Source organism: Saimiri boliviensis, chromosome 1 (assembly GCF_048565385.1).
Source record: "Saimiri boliviensis isolate mSaiBol1 chromosome 1, mSaiBol1.pri, whole genome shotgun sequence".
NCBI classification, from domain to species: domain Eukaryota; kingdom Metazoa; phylum Chordata; class Mammalia; order Primates; family Cebidae; genus Saimiri; species Saimiri boliviensis.
Genome location: NC_133449.1, coordinates 176,195,788 through 176,202,062, shown reverse-complemented (window position 1 = coordinate 176,202,062; position 6,275 = coordinate 176,195,788). Strand labels below are relative to the sequence as shown.

At 44.8% G+C, this 6,275-nt stretch overlaps 1 pseudogene; it reads left to right on the top strand.

Moving 5' to 3' along the window:
* On the top strand, positions 1–767 carry LOC101030456 (vacuolar-sorting protein SNF8 pseudogene; annotated as a pseudogene).
* Positions 768–6,275: the final 5,508 nt, after the last annotated feature.

Sequence of the window (6,275 nt, the reverse complement as noted above, 5' to 3'; positions counted from 1 at the left end):
ATGCACCACCGTGGGGTGGGAGCTGGCGCATTGCCAAGAAAACAATTTGCAGAGGCCAAGTATAAGGAGTGAGGGATGGTCCTGGCTGAGGACCAGCTAGCGCCATTGTCAAAGCGGTTGGACATGCTCAAGACCAACCTGGAGGAACTTGCCAGCGAGCACAAGCAGGAGATCCAGACTTGTGTGTTCCGTATGCAGTTCCAGGACATGTGTGCAACCATTGGAGTGGATCCTTTGGCCTCTGGAAAAGAATTTTGTTCTGAGATGCTGGACATGGGGGACTTTTATGAACTAGATGTCCAAATTATTGAAGTGTGCCTGGCGATGAAGCATCAGAAGGGAGGTCTGATAACTCTGGAGGAACTACATCAACAGGTGTTGAAGGGAAGGGGCAAGTTCACCCGGGATGTCAGTCAAGACGACCTGATCAGGGCCATCAAGAAACTAAAGGCACTTGGGACTGGCTTAGGCATCATCACTGTGGACAGCACTTACCTCATTCAGTCTGTTCCAGCTGAGCTCAATATGGTTCACACCATGGTGCTGCATCTGCCAGAGAAAAATGGCTACATGACTGTCAGTAAGATCAAAGCCAGTCTTAAATGGGAGACCAAGTCAGCGCAGCAAGTCTTGGAACACCTGCTGAAGGAAGGGCTGGTGTGGCTGGACTTTCCCCGGGGGAGGCTCACTGCTGGCTGCCACATCTCTTCACTGACCTCTGCTCCCAGGAGATTACAGCTGAGGAGGCCGGAGAAGCCTTCCCCTGACTTCGTGGAAGGGCACACAGTAGCAGGCAGGGAGGAGGAGGAGTGCCTACTGGTGAATAAACCTGGGCAGTTTTTTTTATAAAAAAAATTAAAAATTAGTTGGTCATGGTAGCACATATGGTCCCAACTACTCTGGAGGCTGAAGTGAAAAGATTGCTTGAGTCCGGGAGGTCAAGGCCGCTTTGGGATATAATCATGCCTCTGCACTCCAGCCTGGGAGAACCTGTCTTAAAAAAAAAAAAAAAAGTGTAAGAAAACAAGCAAATGTAGTGTAATGGTAGGTAAGGAAAGAAACTATCCAGGAAATTGTTTTGGTCAATCATTTCAAATGCTAAAAACAAAATTAAAGTCAGAAAAAATATCTACTATACTTGGCAATGGGAAAATCACCTCGATAGAGCCGTAATTTTGATGGGGTGGTATGTTGAGAAAAGTGTGACATGAGAAGGTGGGCAGAGGACACGGTTCTTTCAAGGAGTTTTGCTAAGAGCAGTATAGAAAAAGGGCAGGCACTTAAAGTGACTGTGAAGTCAAAGTCTTTTTAGGATTGAAGATACAGAGCCATGATAATAATCATCCAGTTGAAGAGGCCAAGGTTAGAGGTACAGCTGCAGAAAGATTGCTGGATGTTGGCTGGGCTGGGTGACTCATGCCTGTAATCCCAGAACTTTGGGAGGCTGAGGTGGGCGGATGACCTGAGGTCAGGAATTCAAGACCAGCCTGGCCAACATGGTGAAAACATGACTTCACTAAAAATACAAAAAAATTAGCCAGGCGTGGTGGTGCATGCCTATAGTCCCAGCTATTCTGGAGGCTGAGGCAGGAGAATCACTCAAACCCAGGAGGCAGAGGTTGCAGTGAGTCGAGATCGTGGCCCTATACCCCAGCCTGGGTAACAAGTGCAAAACTCCATCTCATAACTAACTAACTAACTAACTAACTAACTAAATAAATAAATAAAAGATTGCTGGGTGTGATGGCAGGAAGAAGAGAAAGACACTATCAATTGTGCCCTGAAGTTTTAATGTAGGCAAGGTTATCGGTGTTCTAGAGTATGGGGAGGAGGTGGCAATTTCAGAAGAGACTTTGTTAATCAGTCCTTTTGAAGCCCAAGAATCTCAGCAAGTGTAGAGGACTGTGTGGCAGTAACTATGGCCCATCTGACATTTGTGTGAGTCCCACCAGTACAGCTGTGTCCATTCCTCTAGTCATGTTCTGCCGCTCAGGTGTAGGCAGCAGACTCTGGTCAGAACAGCTCAGCCTGGGCTATAACAGTCTCCCAACCAGGAGCTTCCCCATGACTGCCCTGGATGGCAGAAATCTCTAAGGTTATCAGGTCATATGGAGGGCTTTTCTACAAACTATACTTCAGCATTCTCTTTCAAAACAAGTGATTTATCACCTTGTGATAAGCAGCATCTAATGCAGATTGGTGAGAAAGAATAACTCCTTGTCATCCTTTAGGCCTCAGCTCTGATACCTCCTCAGAGACCACCAGCCTAAACAGTACATTAAATTTATATTAAAAGTTATTTTAAACATTTAACAGCCACCGCCTCAAGACATACTATTGCCATCAGCCAGAAAAATTGTCAAAGTTCACAAACTTGAGTTGGGCAGTAGGCAATGTGCATAAGAGTATGTGCACATTTTGACTAAAAGGGTACTTCCTGTTACCCTCTTGCCTCCTATCCTGCTTTTTCTTCAGTGTACATTATTCCCATTGGAGTTTTCTATTTATCTCTCTTGGGTGTTCACTTCACTTTGTCTTGTACACTACTCTTTTCATTTTGTGCCTAATAACACCTGGCACGTAACAGGTGCACAGTAAGTAGCTGCTGAATGCTACTCAGCTCAGCTGGTGCCTGGTGGTAGCTTACCCCGTGGAAGTTACTCAAATACCATGACAACTCTTTTCTTGCCCTCACTTGCTGTGCTCTCCCAGATGGCCGCTGCCCCTTACTGCATACACCCTGGCTGAGACTCTTGCTAGAACCTCTCACCCCTCAACACACACCTGCCTTGCTTCACCCCTTTCTTCCTACTCTTATCAATTTAATCCTGTTCTCCCTCTTCGATCTTTGCCTTTTTGTCCTTTGCCTTGAGACTTAAGAAGCCTGGGAATCCTCACAGATAAACAAGAGCACATAGTACGAGGCTTGGAACTTTGGGAGTTGGGGGTCTCAGTCACAGACATTTTTTTTTTTTTTTCAGATGGAGTTTTGCCCTTGTTGCCCAGGCTGTGGGTAAGTGACACAATCTCTGCTCACTGCAACCTCTACCTCCTGGGTTCAAATGATTCTCCTGCCTCAGCCTCCCAAGTAGCTGGGATGACAGGTGCCCGCCACCAGGCCTGGCTTATTTATTTTTTTGTATTTTTAATAGAGACGGGGTTTCACCATGTTGGTCAGGCTTGCTCTCAAACTCCCGAGCTTAGGTGATCCACCCACCTTGGCCTCCCATAGTGCTGAGATTACAGTTGTGAGCCACCCTGCCTGGCCTGTCATAGACTTCTAACGCAAAGACTGGTTCCTGTGGACCCAAGACTGCAGCCCAGGCAGCAGATAGTCTTAGAGCTCAGGTCTGAGTAAATTCATCCAGTTACCACTTCCCCCACCAAGATCCAGCTGAGAGGCAAAGTATAGCCTGGATTTTCTCTAGTTAATGATGGTAGGAAAGGCTCTTTCTATCCCTATTAACATATAGGCACAGAACTCACATTGGGGTGACCAACTGTTCTGGTTTGAAAGCTCTGCTTCCCGGAAAACCTTCAAGTCCTAAGCAACCCGGTCAACTGGTTACCATATATTGGAGCTGTACCTAACCACAGCCACACATTAACAAGCTGGTGAATTTACTTAGTTTTGCCTCCCGTTTAACTACTTCAGAAACGCATCATACTTCCACCAACTCAGTACTGTTACTTGTAAAATAAAAGCTCACACTGGTTAATACCCAAGATGCTAAATGAAAATATGCAATGTACAGAAATGGCGTCTGTTACCATTTGTTTTAAAAGGGCGAGGAGTATTGCTCCAGAGGAGCAATTTAGTACAAATGATCATGAAGGAAGACTAGAGCACAACCACTCTACACACAGCACACTTGCTGATATGACCGTGAAAACATCCACAACCATTAGTAGTAACCACCTCAGACCAATAAAGTTGGAGGAGAAACTTTTTTTGTATTCATCTCTATTGCTTTACTTTAAGTATGTATTTTATAAAAATAAAAGTAGAAAAAATCTGTTTTTTAGAAAGAATGAGAATTCATACAGATTAGGGATGGGCAGTGTTTATAGGGTCAAGTCTTCCATATCAGAATTTGCTAACTGGCCATCAGGACACCAGAAAAGAAAGAAAGTTGGTCTTGGCTTCTGGCTCCTCTCAGATTACAAGTTAAGGGTCTTCAGGAGGGGAAGATAGGTGATGACAGGCTAGCATGACACTTTTTTTTTTTTCTTCTCCATCTGAGTCTGCTTGCTAGGGAAGACATTTCATTCATTACTACAACTGTCAGCCTAAAGAGCTGACTAGTTTCCAGCAATTTTGTACAAAATCCCAGTTTATAAAAGAGTCTAAAAAACTTATGTCATTCCTCAGCTACAAGAAAACCCACAATTCAGTCAGGCATTCAGATGAAATATGGAGGAATTACGTCACTTAGATGAACTTTTAAACGTTGGGGATGGGTGTTCCACTTCATATATACCTTCTGGTTTTCCTCTAGTGTATTTGTTAATCTGGGTCCACTGTGAAAATTCCTTTATCTTCAAGAGTAATTGTTAGCTGTGATGGTTAAGCTGAACCTCACCTAACTCTCCTTCAAACTCTCAAATGAATGCCCTTGAGACACAAAGGTCATTCCATGAACTCCTCAGAATGCTGTAACCAGGTTATTTGACTTGGCCAACACTCCAAAGGCCCAGTATGCAAGCCTTCCTCACCACACTCCCCAAAGGGCCCGTCACACACCTAGCTTCCTGAATAGGGCTGAGCCACACATCTAAACCTTAAAGCTGTGTACACTCTTGCCCACACTTCAAACACCATTAATAAGAATTTCAGCAACGGCAAGTGAGACCTAATGCTTCCTGAAAATCAGGAACTCTGCAGTCAGAATGCCTGAATAGCGGAACCTCCTCTGCCCTTCTCAACAGAGTTCAGAAGACTCAAGAAAATAATCCCTGTTAACATGCTTGGCACATGGAAATGCTCAGTGCTAGACAATATTCACCATCAGCTATTTCTGTCATTTCAAAGATTGAAAGTTCAGTATCTATACTCTCCTAGTCACTCTGAATTCAACTCAACCCTTTACAGCAATTATTTCAGCATTGAGTGCACTGGAAAACCCAAGCTGGTTCAGGATATGTCAGCTATTGCCTTTTCAGGACTGCAACGTCAAATCGATGTATTTCAGAAGCCATGACTCACTTACTCTGTACTCTTTTAACATACCAAATGCTGTAGGCCATCTGCCACTCAGGTTGATAGCAGAAATGTCTAACTGCTGCCAAAAGGTGGTTTAAGCAAACACATTTTGAAAATCCAAAAGATGTCTACTCATATTCCCAGCCCTACTTTAAAAATCCTGGCTTCTCATTTCTAGAGTATGGTTTTTTCCCTAGGATCTGTGGTGAAGCTAGAAAAACCCAAAGACCAATAAAGCAATCACTAACATACTAAAGAAACCCAGAGCCAAGACTAAAATTAAGGGCAAAAACTGGCGTGGTAGCAACAGGCCAAGAGGCTATACCAGGTCACACATGACCTGGATCCTTCCAGAGGCTGTGAGAGCCATACTGCCATCCCAAAAATCTTGACTCCTGTTTTTTTTTTTTTGTGTTTTTTTTTTTTTTTTTTTTTTGAGACGGAGTTTCGCTCTTGTTGCCCAGGCTGGAGTGCAACGGCGCGATCTCGGCTCACCGCAACTTCCGCCTCCTGGGTTCAGGCAATTCTCCTGCCTCAGCCTCCTGAGTAGCTGGGATTACAGGCATGCGCCACTATGCCCAGCTAATTTTTTGTATTTTTAGTAGAGACGGGGTTTCACCATGTTGACCAGGATGGTCTCGATCTCTTGACCTTGTGATCCACCCGCCTTGGCCTCCCAAAGTGCTGGGATTACAAGCTTGAGCCACCGCGCCCGGCCGATTCCTGTTTATTTTTAGACAGTTTCATTCTTGTTGCCCAGGCTGGAGTGCAATGGCATGATCTCAGCTCACTGCAACCTCCACCTCCCAGGTTCAAGTGATTCTCTTGTCTCAGCCTCCCAAGTAGCTGGGATTACAGGCCCATGTCACCATGCCCAGCTAATTTGTGTATTTTTATTAGAGACAGGGTTTCATTGTATTGGTCAGGCTGGTCTCGAACTCCTAACCTCAGGTGACCTGCCCACCTCCCAAAATCCTGGGATTACAAGTCATGCACTTGGCCCCTGACTCATATTTAAATTGCCTATCTCCCTAGCAGATTTACCCTACAACCAGTTCCAGTGTAGCTCTGA